At 38.9% G+C, this 13,308-nt stretch overlaps 1 pseudogene; it reads left to right on the top strand.

Annotated features, from left to right (window-relative positions):
• Window positions 1–9,390, top strand: part of LOC131827862 (programmed cell death protein 7-like) — a 71,565-nt pseudogene extending 62,175 nt beyond the window's left edge.
• Window positions 9,391–13,308: the final 3,918 nt, after the last annotated feature.

Below are 13,308 nucleotides of genomic sequence, written 5' to 3'. Positions count from 1 at the left end.
AAAGGCAGATGGAGAGGCAGAAGCAGACTCACGGCTGAGCAGGGAGCCCAATTCAGGACTGGATCCTAGGACCCTGGGATCATGACCTGAGCTCAAAGGCAGATGATTAACCAACTGAGCCACCCAAGTGCCCAGAATAAGTCCTTCTTAATGGTCTCCAAATGGGCTTTTTCCAATATGAAAGAAAAAAAATTAAAAACTAGATTTTCAGTAAGAGAAACATTTGTGAACTTTGCATAAAAATTTCAAACTCCTATCAACAAGATGTGATCAGTTTCCCATCTGAAGTTTCCATGTTTGGTTCTTCTGCATGTGTCATGGAGTCATATAAAAATCAATGCAGGTTTCAAGAGTGCAATTATGCAAGTAAGTATAGAACATAAAAAAAAAGTAACACAATCATTCCATTTAGATGAGTGGGGACCAACCTTGAAGTCCTTGGGATCCTCAAAGTTAATCATGGGAGGTTTTCAGTTATTTAAAACAATTATTAAAGTTTGATATAAATCAACCATTTGCCATGATGTCTTGAAGAAGTACTGTGGCAACATACAGAAGATATTTTAAAGCACAAAATTCACTTCTGAATTTTTAAAAAATAGGTAATTTATGTATATTAGAAATAAGTTATGACATTTCAGTGTATATTATTATAATGCCCTGTTGACAAATATCCTGTTTTTTTTTTCTACTATGCATTCCATGCAAAAGAAATAATGCTGGCAACATTTAGTTTTAAGTCAATTGTTACTTATTATCAAGAGAAAGGCTTATTAAACCTTATCATTAGGTAGTGACACTGTTTACATAGCATAGAACAAAACAATTTGCTTAAATTGTCCAGGAATTTAAGGCTGGGATTAGTTTAGGATCCTAAAATTTTGTATTGAAATCTAAATCAGCTTCTTTTTATTTTATTTTATTTTTTTAAATTTTTTATTTTTTATAAACATATATTTTTATCCCCAGGAGTACAGGTCTGTGAATCACCAGGTTTACACACTTCACAGCACTCACCAAAGCACATACCCTCCCCAATGTCCATAATCCCACCCCCTTCTCCCAACCGCCCTCCCCCCAGCAACCCTCAGTTTGTTTTGTGAGATTAAGAGTCACTTATGGTTTGTCTCCCTCCCAATTCCATCTTGTTTCATTGATTCTTCTCCTACCCACTTAAGCCCCTATGTTGCATCACCACTTCCTCATATCAGGGAGATCATATGATAGTTGTCTTTCTCCGCTTGACTTATTTCGCTAAGCATGATATGCTCTAGCTCCATCCATGTTGTCGCAAATGGCAAGATTTCATTTCTTTTGATGGCTGCATAGTATTCCATTGTGTATATATACCACATCTTCTTGATCCATTCATCTGTTGATGGACATCTAGGTTCTTTCCATAGTTTGGCTATTGTGGACATTGCTGCTATAAACATTCGGGTGCACGTGCCCCTTCGGATCACTACGTTTGTATCTTTAGGGTAAATACCCAATAGTGCAATTGCTGGGTCCTAGGGCAGTTCTATTTTCAACATTTTGAGGAACCTCCATGCTGTTTTCCAGAGTGGCTGCACCAGCTTGCATTCCCACCAACTGTGTAGGAGGGTTCCCCTTTCTCCGCATCCTCGCCAGCATCTGTCATTTCCTGACTTGTTGATTTTAGCCATTCTGACTGGTGTGAGGTGATATCTCATTGTGGTTTTGATTTGTATAAATCAGCTTCTTTAATTAAGCTGGCCATCTCATTTTTACCACTACGACTACTCTCTTTCCAGATTCCAAGAAAAATTATCTTTATGTTGGAAATCTCACCTCCACCTGCAGCTTCTATGACCTGCCTACTGTACACCCTTGAAGGCCTCTCCCTGCCTGGGGTCTTTTATGCCCCCTCTTATTGCTCTGCATTCATTGGGCAGTCTGCTTCTCCCTTTCCCTCTCCCTCTGCCTGTGCCCCTCCCCTGCTACACTCATGCTCTTAAATAAATAAATACTAAAAAAAAAAAAAAAAAAAAAAAAAGAACTGTAACAGTTCCCAACCACAGAGAATTGTATTGAGACTCAAATTGTATAATAGCTAGCTAACTTTGCTCCCCACCCCCGCTGGAAAAAAAAAAAAAAGGTATCATTAAACCAGAGTTGGATTTAGACTTCTACTCAAGGGAGCTGCACCTCCAAGCTATTGTACTACTGTAACTACAACCAGAAAGATGAATTTTCTATCCAGCAACATATTCCCAAAATGACTGATCCTGCTTTACTTCCAAACTCTAGTTCTTAACTTTGTTCCAAATGCTCTTCACTGATTAGATGTAATGACTACAGTACTTTAAACTTAACTCAATTTTACTTTGATTGATTTGATTTGATTGATTTGAATAATTGGCAGTTAATCAAAAGGCTGTAGATTCATAGAGGTTTTTGTTTTTGTTTTATACGAGGCTAGTAAAATAAACGGATACAGCTGCAATTGTGTGTTTATGCCTCCATGATTAGACAGCTTATGTCTTGTTATTAGAAAAATAACTGCAGTAAAATCTAATCACACAGTGAACCAACTAACACAAGAAAAAGAAATCATTTCTATTTGAAATGATTTCATTTATTATTTATTATTTCCTTTATTATATAAAGTCTGTGATGGAGTTCATACCTGAAATGCTTAAGGTAGTGAATCTTGCACAAAAAATCCAGACAAGGGACACCTGGGTGGCTCAACCAGTTATGAGTCTGCCTTTACCTCACATCATGATACCAAGGGTCATGGGATCAAGAACTATGTGGAGCTCTCTCAGGGACCCTCTCAGGGACTCTTCTGCTCCCTCTCCCTCCCTGCTTTCCCCGCCGTGCATGCACACTCACTCTCTCTCTGTCAAATAAATAAATAAAAACTTTAAGAAATTCAGACAAGAAAAGAAACTAGGAACTCTTCCCCCATGAGCATTGCTGCTCCAGCTTAGCTTGGCTCTAGCTCGTGCTCTGCAAACACTCTGTGTATTTCCACTTATAATATTATATCCATTATATTCATTTTCCTTTGCTTACATTTTAAAGTTTCCTTCTGGAAAAATGTGAATCTCCTGGGGATAGAGAAGTTTCATAAGCTAGGGACCTGGAGAAGCTCAACAGGGTGGGTGAGCTCCCAGATTGCTCTCTACAATAGAAAAGGTTTCTGAGGGACACGTGGCTTGGACAGCCCCAACTACATTTGAAGTGATTTCATTGTCCAGTCTCCTCAAAGGCAGCCTAGCAACACCTACTAATTTTCCTGTTTACTTCTATCTGGATGTTCCTAAATATAGTGAGAACAATTATTTTGTTACCATGTCTCCAAAAATGTTGCAATCTTTAATTCCTTTATACTCTTTTTGTGAACACAGCACACTGCATTGTTAACTAGGTGGCATCCCTGCAACCAAGCGTTTCCAGATTGGTGTTGATGATGACGGTGAAAATGAGGATGGTTAGAACGTGGTGACAATTTACTCTGAAGGTAGTTCAAAGTCCTCGTTCACAGAGATGAAAAGCACAGCATAGTCAATAGAGTCAATGCTGTTTATTAACTTTGTATGGTAACTACACTTATTATGGTGAGCACTTGAGGAATGTATAGAATTATTCAGTCAATATACTATATACCTGAAACTCATATAACATTATATCTCAATTATATTTTATTAAGAAAGAATTACAAGCTAAGGCAGCAATGGGGGTGGGAATGAATATGAAATGAAAGGCATGAGGGGTGCCTGGGTGGCTCAGTGGGTTAAAGCCTCTGCCTTCAGCTCAGGTCATGATCTCAGGGTCCTGGGATTGAGTCCCACATTGGGCTCTCTGCTCAGCAGGGAGCCTGCTTTCCCCGCCCCCCCCCGCCTGACTCTCTACCTACTTGTGATCTCTCTCTATGTGTCAAATAAATAAATACAATCTTTTAAAAAAAAGAAAGAAAGGCATGAAATTATTCAGGTAGAAGAACATTAATGTTGATGTAATGGAGATGTCTCCATTTCAACACTGAAATAAATCGTATAGATGACAATATTGTTATCTAGAGGACAGTTTTACACCCAGTTGTTAAATGTGTTACTCTTGTCCTTAATTATTGTCCTCTTCTCTGAGTTCAATCAATACACTTTATTGGAGCCAATTACATAAGAGTTGGCAATGTGCACTAATCATCCCAAATTTGCTCCTTTTGTGTCCTCCTCTAGACTATAAGTAGCTTATTTATAAATTCTTCTGTGCCCCGTATAGAAAGCTTGACACAGTGATTATTCCAAAGTGGATTCAGTCAAGGCTTACTGATTAATTGAGCAATTTATTAAAATGAGGCAAACCTCAGTGTAATTTTTTTTCATAACTGGAAGCTTATAAACTTCTTATACTTTCCCCCCCCCAAAAATGGCTACATACCAGAAAAGAACACGTATCTTTGAGAAAGCAACATTTATTCATTCATTAAACAAATATTTATCACATATCTACAATGTGCCAGGCATTTTTATAGAAACTGAAAATGTATGATGAAACAAAAATTTAAATAAAAACAATAAATAATACCCGTTGGGGAGAATCTAGTAGATAAATAAAGAAAATTAACATCATAAATAAAGTATCTCTTCTTTGAATGTTTGGTAGAATTCCCCAAGGAATCCATCAGGTCCTGGGCTCTTGTTTTTTGGGAGGTTTTTGAGCACTGCTTCAATTTCATTATTAGATATTGGTCTATATAGGTTGGCAATTTCTTCCTGATCCAGTCTTGGAAGTTTATAGTTTCCAGGAATGCATCCATTTCTTCTAGTTTGCTTAACTTAATGGCATATAATTGTTGGTAATAATTTCTGATGGTTGTTTCTATATCCTTGGCATTGTTTGTGATTTCTCACCTTTCATTCATAATTTTGTTAATTTGGGTCCTCTCTCTTTTCTTTTGGATTTTCTTTGGATTATTAACCTTACCGATTCTTCTTCAAAAAAAAAAAAAAACAGCTTCTAGTTTTGTTGATGTATTATTTTGTATCTCTAGCTTCTATATCACTGACCTCTGCTTTAATTTTATTTCCCTTCTTAGGTATGGGTTAGGCTTAATTTGTTGTGGATTCTCCAGTTCTTCAAGATGTCAAGAGATCTGGTGTATTTTGGATTTTTCAATTCTTTTTTTTTTTTTTAATTTTTTATTTTTTATAAACATATATTTTTTATAAACATATATTTTTATCCCCAGGTCTGTGAATCACCAGGTTTACACACTTCACAGCACTCACCAAATCACATACCCTCCCCAATGTCCATAATCCCACCCCCTTCTCCCCAACCCCCTCCCCCCGGCAACCCTCGGGATTTTTCAATTCTTTTGAGTGAAGTTTGGATGGTTATATATTTCCCCCTTAGGACTGCCTTTGCTATATCCCATAGGTTTTCGATCAATGTATCTTCATTCTGATTGGTTTCTATGAATTGTTTAAGTTCTTCTTTGATTTCCTGGTTGATCCAAACATTCTTAAGCAGAGTGGTCTTTAGCTTCCAAGTGTTTGAATTCCTTCCAAACCTTTTCTTGTGGTTGAGCTCCAGTTTCAAAGCACTGTGGTCTGAGAATACACAGGAAATAATCTCTATGTTTTGGTATCAATTGAGCCACACCAACATGTGGTTTATTCTGGAGAAAGTTCCATGTGTACTTGAGAAGAAGGAGTATTCTGTTGTTTTAAGGTGGAATGTTCTGTATATATCTATGAGGTCCATCTGGCCCAATGAGTCATTCAAAGCTCATGTTTCTTTACGGATTTTCTGCTTGGAAAATCTGTCTATTACTGAGCATGGCATGTTAAGATTCCCTACTATTAAAGTATTCTTACCAATATGACTCTTTATCTTGATTAACTTATGTTATGTGGCTTGTGTAGTTGGCTGCTCCCATACTGGGGGCATAAATATTTACAATTGTTAGATCTTCTTGGTGGATAGACCCTTTAAGAATGATGTAGTGTCCTTCTGTATCTCTGACTATTGTATTTGGCTTAAAATCTAATTTATCTGATATGAGAACCACCATTCCATCTTCATTTGAGGTCCATTGGTATAAAAGATTGTTCTCCATCCCTTTACTTTCAGTTTGGATGTATCTTTAGGTTCAAAATGTGTCTCTTATAGACAGCATATGGAGGGGTTTGGTCATTTTATCCAATCTGAAATCCTGTGCCATTTTATGCAAGCATTTAGGCAGTTCACATTGAGAGTGATTAGTGAAAGACAGGTTTTATTGACATCATGTTGCCTATGAAGTCTTTGTTTCTATGGATTGTCCCTGTAAATTTTGGGTTCTTTCTTCTTTTATAGACCCCCCCCCCCCTTAATATTTCTTGTACTGCTGGCTTGGTGGTCACATATTCTTTTAAACCTTTCTGGTCTTGGAAGCTCTTTATATCTCCATCCATTTTGAATGTCAGCCTTGTCGGATAAAATATTCTTGGCTGCATGTTCTTTTCATTTAGTGCCCTGAATATGTCTTGCCAGGCTTTTCTGGCTTGCCAGGTTTCTGTGGACAGGTCTGACATTATTCTGATGGACGTTTCTCTGTACCTAAGGAATCTCTTCCTCCTAGCTGCCTTCAGAAGCTCTTGTCTAAAATTATGATTCATGAGTTTCATAATTAAGTGCCTTGAAGACTTTCTCATTTCATTGATCTTTGTGGGTGTTCTTTCTGCCTCTAGGGCATGAACAAAATTTCACCAGAATTTCTCAAAGAGCTGGAACAAACAATCCAAAAATTTGGATGGAACCAGAAGAGACCCAAATTGCTAAGGAAATGTTGAAAAAGAAAAACAAAATTAGGGACATCATGTTGCCTAATTTCAAGCTTTATTACAAAGCTGTGATCACCAAGACAGATGGTACTGGCACAAAAACAGACACACAGACCAGTGGAACAGAGTAGAGAGCCCAGATATGGTCAACTCTTTGGTCAACTTATCTTTGACAAAGCAGGGAAAAATATACAGTGGAAAAAAGACAGTCTCTTCAATAAATGGTGCTGGGAAAATTGGACAGCTATGTACAGAAGAATGAAACTTGACCATTCTTTAAACTATATACAAAGATAAACTTGAAGTGGATAAAAGACCTCAACGTGAAACAGGAATCAATCAAAATCCTAGAGAAGAACATAGGCAGTAACTTCTTTCAAGACATGTCTCCAAAGGCAAAGGAAACAAAAGTGAAAATAAACTTTGGGACTTCATCAGGATCAAAAGCTTCTGTACAGCAAATGAAACAGTCAACAAAATAAAGAGGCAACCCATGGAATGGGAGAAGATATTCACAAATGACACTACAGACAAAGGTCTGATATCCAAGGTTGATAAGGAACTCCTCAAAATCAACACACACAAAACAGATAATCATGTCTAAAAATGGGCAGAAAACATGAACAGACACTTCTCCAAAGAAGACATACAAATGGCTAACAGACACTTGAAAAAATGTTCATCATCATTAGTCATAGGGAGATTCAAATCAAAACCACATTGAGATACCACCTTACACCAGTTAGAATAGCCAAAATTCAAACAAGTGTTAGGATGTGGAGAAAGGGGAACCCTCTTACATTGTTGTTGGAAATGCAGGTTGGTGCAGCCGCTTTGGAAATCAGTGTGGAGATTCCTTAAGAAATTAAAAATAGAGATTCCCTATGACCCTGCAGTTGCACTCCTAGGTATTTACCCCAAAGATATAGATGTCATGAAAAGAAGGGCCATCTGTACCCCAATGTTCATAGCAGCAATGACTACAGTCACCAAACTGTGGTAAGAGCCAAGATGCTCTTCACCAGACAAATGGATAAAGAAGATACAGTCCATATATATACAATGGAGTATTATGCTTCCATTAGAAAGGATGAATACCCAACTTTTGTATCAACATGGACGGGACTGGAGGAGGTTTGCTGAGTTAAATAAGTAAAGCAGAAAAAGTAAATTATCATATGGTTTCACTTACTTCTGGAGCATAAAGAATAACACAGAGGACATTGGGTGAAGGAGAGTAGAAGTGAATTGGGGGAAACTGGAGGGGGAGATGAACCAAGAGAGACTGTGGACTCTGAGAAACAAACTGAGGGTTTTGGAGGGGAGGGGCATGTGGAGTTGGGTGAGCCTGGTGGTGGGTATTAAGGAAGGCATGTATTTCATGGAGCACTGGTGTGGTGCATAAACAATGAATCTTAGAAAAAATAAAATTTTAAAAAATCCTGGAGCCCGCACTGGCCTGAGGTGCCCCTGCGGACGGAAGTGATCATGAAGTTGCCCTGCAATCCCTGTGCCACCCTCAGTGGAGAGAGGTGGTGGTGTTCAGAATCCCTGGCAGTTCGGAACACTCTGGGGGAATGGCCGCTGGTGCCTCAATGCGCAACCACTTGGCTCAACCTGGGCGAAGTGTGTGCGTGGTTGCGCACGGCTCTGCATCTGGTGCACTGGCTGCACAACCTGGACCAGGCCCTGTGCGAGGCTGAGGCCCCAGGCTGCACCTGGGTGCTTCTTCATGCCCAGGCCATTCTGCTTTGCTCCCAACTCCCCGAGAGACTATAGCTGCTGGCCTAGGCCGCCTATGTGCGTGAAGCGTGGCGGAGGTTGGAGAGAGTCTGTTGTCGCAGTTTGGGGCTTCACGAGAAGGCCCAGGATTGCGAAGCAGAGTGGGAGGCTAAGGCCGCCACCTGAGCAGCAGAGTGCCCACTGGAGATTGACCTTTGAAGGGTCAAGCGCATGCAGGAGATGGAGGAGAAGAAGTGGGAGCAGGAACTTAGAGCTGCGGCTGATGGTGTCTTATCTGAAGTGAGGAAAAAGCAAGTAGATGGTGTCTGCTTGTGAGGAAAAAGCAAGCAGAATGGTGGACATTCTTCGGGCCTTGGAGAAATTGAGATAACTCAGAAATTGAGGAAACTTGGGAAGAGGCAGCAGCGAGGAAGGGCGTCTGTCCTCCGACCTCAGCAGTTGAGACTTTCGGGCATCATTTTCAGTGACTAAGAAAACAAATTAAAAAACACTCTGAATTGTATGAAGCTGAAGAGAGAGTCTTCAGAGTCATGCTGGAAGGAGAACAAGAGGAAAAGAGGAAAAGAGAATTAGAAAAGAAACAGGAAAGAAAACGAAAAGATTTTACTTCAGAAGCGTGAAATGGAGTACAAGTGTTTTGGGGATCCAGATGAGTTCACACTCGCTCACCTTTTACTGCCCTTCTGCCAGTATTACCTCCAAACCCAGCACCCCTGCCAACCCTGATCCAGATAAGGCATGGTTGGTTGCCATCTGATCATCCAAAAGCAACTTCACTCCCCAAGGATGGGTCCTTCCCCTATTGCCCAACAACAACATCTGGGAAACAGCCGTTAAGCTCCATTAGTAAAGATGCTCCAGGAGTATGGTCTAGCCATGGCTCTTTCCAGCTCTAAAAACTAGTGATGCCACCATCTTCTTGTGCTGTTGACTAAACCACAACCTCTAAAGTCCGTGTGGCATTGCCCTACCCAGAAGTCACGTTCTCCTTGCATGCTCTGTCCTGCCCAGAGATGCCTCTTGAATCAGGAGATTAATATGGTTCTTCAGGAAAGGACTAAGGTGAACTGGGGTTATTACCACAGGCAGTGGCCTTGATTCACTAAATTTGCCTCTGTTTTGAAGGGGCCTGATCCAAAGTGACTTGTTCATTTACTCTCAACTGCCTTGTGTGTGATGGGTAAGCACACTCCATACACTCAACACAGGTGTGCACTGGGTAGACTTAGTAGCCCTTCCCCGCTACTGAGTGTGAAGGCGGCTTGATGCAAAACCTCAACAACCTCCCTACTCAGAGAACTCTCTAGCTTCTAGGAGGAAAGGTCAGAAATGCCTTATCTTTGGTTTGTGACTCCCAGTTTTGGTGCATCTTGAGAGGCTGCAGGCTGATGGCGAGGCTGCCAGAAAAGCTCGGTGGCCCACTTGGTGGTCCTGCGGAGAACTTGGAAAACCTGTACCCATATCGGATTGTGTTTTAATAGATAATGGCTGTATTTTCCCGTGTTAGAAGGATCCTAACAAAAACACCTATTTTTTAAGTTCCTGGAGGTCTAGAGGTTCAGTATTCCCAATGATAGGCATTTATTTCCCTATGGGAGTGGGACCATAACCTCATTCAGTCACGTTGGTATAGCTGGTATATAGCTGTGGAATTTACTTAGAAACGCAAGCTTCCAAAAGCACCCATGTAGGTAAAGCTGGGAGGAAAGCAGATTAAAATCAAATTTATTTTATAATATTCATTAATAAACACTGTTGTGCCTGGAAATGATCAACCATAAAACATGTCAGGGGTTTGTTTTGTTTCATTTTGCTCTTTGTCATCTATTGTGTTATTTATATTTCCAAAAAGCTGAATAAATACCATTTTTATTTAAAAAAAATTTTTTAAAGTATCTAGCATGTAAGAAAGTGATAAATGCTAAGTGAAAATAGAGACCACAGTAAGAAGACTCCTGTGTGGGTGAGACCTGGGAATTGAGGGGTAAGGAGGAGGTCAGGCAGCACAGGTATCTCCAAGAAGGTGACATTGGAGGTAGACAATAACCACATCATACTTCTGTTTCCATGTGAGATCCTTCCACCTCCATGTTATTTTCAACTGATATTAATATTCCCTGGCTTTTACTGATCTTTCATGTAAAAGCAGGGAGAATATTCTCTCTTCACTTACCCTGAATAGCTCCTTTTTATGCGTACAACCTAACATGGCTGTACAGGCAGCATGGAACTCTGGACCAGAACACCCTAATTCTAATCTTCACTTTACCATACAACTAGTTGTATACAAATACAGCTGTATTTGTATACAACACATACCAGGTTTGTGTGTATATCAAATGTGTGCTAAATACTCTCCTAAGAGTTTTATGAGATTTTACAAATTTATCTTCACAGAAAATGTTTAGGCAGGTATGAACTATCATTCCCATTTTATAAGCAAAGTAAACTGAGACTTAAGATATTTCAAAAGTTCTTTGATGCTCCAAACTCCTGTATATTTGAGACAATTCAAATCATCTCCTAAAAAGAAATACCTCCACAGAACTGTGGTACTTGATGTGAGTACGTGTGTGTGTGTGTGTGTGTGTGTGTGTGTAAGAAACTTTCTTTTTGGTATGATCTCATTTTAATCCTGTAGCAATCGTATCTAGCAGGTGTTTTTATCAGTTGAAAAATGAAGCTTGGAAGTGGAAGTAACTTTTTCAAAGTCCTATAGTAGATCTGAGTTTCCCATTCAGGTTCAAATCCAAAATGCTGCCGTCTCCACTAATTTGGTTTACTTGCTTACTAAGTGTTTTTTTGTTTGTTTGTTTGGTTTGTTTGTTTTGTTTTGTTTTACTGTTTTTTAGTATGTACCAGGTGTTCATGAATGATGTCCCAATCTGTAGGAACTTAGAGTTTTTGGTGGAGATAGACCAAAAATGAGACAATTATAACATAAAGCATTAAATGTAATGATTGAGGTAGAGGTATAGATCAAACAGAGGTGCATTTCATCTTGAAAATGATTTAAAAAATTGAGATTTACAAAGTGTTGGAAGGGTTCTAGTAAGATGTTTATGTGATTGCTTTGTTTTTGTTGTTCAACTTGCAAAAATTAGATATATTAATTCCAATTGATGAAGAGAGCTGTCTCTTATCTTCTGACTTTTGTCACATTTCCCCCTTTGCCAGCTAATGTTGAAATAATTGCAGGCATTTTGGGGGTCCAGCAAAGAAAAGTTTAGGGTGGGACTATGTTAGCTTGGATTTAGTGAAATCTATTTATGTAATTTGTAGTTATTTCTACGTAAAGTCATTTATGAGATTTTAAAGGAGGGAGTGTGTGAAAGGATGAATAATCAGATCCTAATTCCTGGTACCTGTGAATGTGACCTGACATAGCAAAACAGAGTAAATAAGAATCTTGAGATGGGGAGATGGGGAGATTAATCTGGATTATCTAGGGGGGCCCTAAATGCAATCCCAAGGAGATCTGAGAAGGAAGAAGATGGCAATGTTGACCTCTAAACAAAATACTACACTACTGGACTTGAAAATGAAGGGAGAGTCCACGCACCAGGAGATGCAAAGATGGAATGCAAGGCAAGGCACGGATTCTCTCCTAGAGGGAGTGCGACCCTGCTGACACCTTGATTTGGGTTCATTAATACTGATTTCAATTTTCTTACCTCCAGAAATGTAAGAATGTTTATGTTTTAAGCAACCGATCATTTGTGATCATTTGTTATAGCAGCCATTGGAAACTAATACAGGACAGAATATTCCAGGAATATTCCTACTGTCTAATAAATGACACATTGAGTGTTAGAAAGGAGGTTAAGGCTACAGATAAGTAAGAAGGTGTCTTACAGTATCCAACACTAAAAGTTTGAAATTTAAGAAGCCAGTAGCTATTCTCTGGAAAATTCTTCCCATAATCAGATTGCAAAATTACAATTAGAAAACAAATGATCCAAAAATACATTCATTTTTTTCTTTTCTGAATTATATGTAATCAAATTAATCAGAATATTTGTGCTTGAGAGTATAAATCAATAGCAATACAGTCACTGCTCGTGAAGTTTCCTGTTTTACGCATTAACCTAAGGGAAGTTTCATATTTTATGCATCCCAGCTACCAACATAAAAGCCAGTTTTTGATAAAAAAAAAACTAGTGGATCAAAAAACCTAGTGGAAGGATTGCATTATCTTTTTTTTTTTCCTTAGAGAACATTATGATAATCATTCTATGTATTAAAAAGGCAAGTAAAGAGACTGCAGTAAAAAAAAAAAAATGTAAGCTAAAGTATTTTGGTGGAGTATCAGGCAGTTAATTTGTGAAATTGTTATGCTCTTTTTCTCTATTTGGTTATGTTTGTGATACATGAGGTTTATTTTCTCATTCTAAATAAGTATTTGTTCTTGTACCCTATTTTGTATTAATTCAATTATTCTTTTAAAATAAGTCCCCCATGATTCATAAACTTCAGGCCCCATAAAACCTGATCGACCCATGGTACCAAGTGATTGGAAATGTGACAGAGGGACTCAATCCAGTACATGGTTGAAATCAGGATGAGCTTCTGGAGCGGGGGCTCCTGTAACAACTTCCAAAGGCTAATGGAGGACATTAGGGAATTGAGATGTGGGGAGGAAGGCTTGAGAGGAGGCAGTAGCCAAATTATACAGAACTCTCTACTCCCTTTTACTAGAAAATAGTAGAATTTATATAGATGATGAATTTAGCAAGTAAGGCAGGTTTGCTGTATTATCTGCCTC

The sequence above is a fragment of the Mustela lutreola genome, chromosome 3 (assembly GCF_030435805.1).
Source record: "Mustela lutreola isolate mMusLut2 chromosome 3, mMusLut2.pri, whole genome shotgun sequence".
Taxonomy (NCBI): Eukaryota; Metazoa; Chordata; class Mammalia; order Carnivora; family Mustelidae; genus Mustela; species Mustela lutreola.
This window is presented reverse-complemented; position numbering and strand designations above follow the sequence as displayed.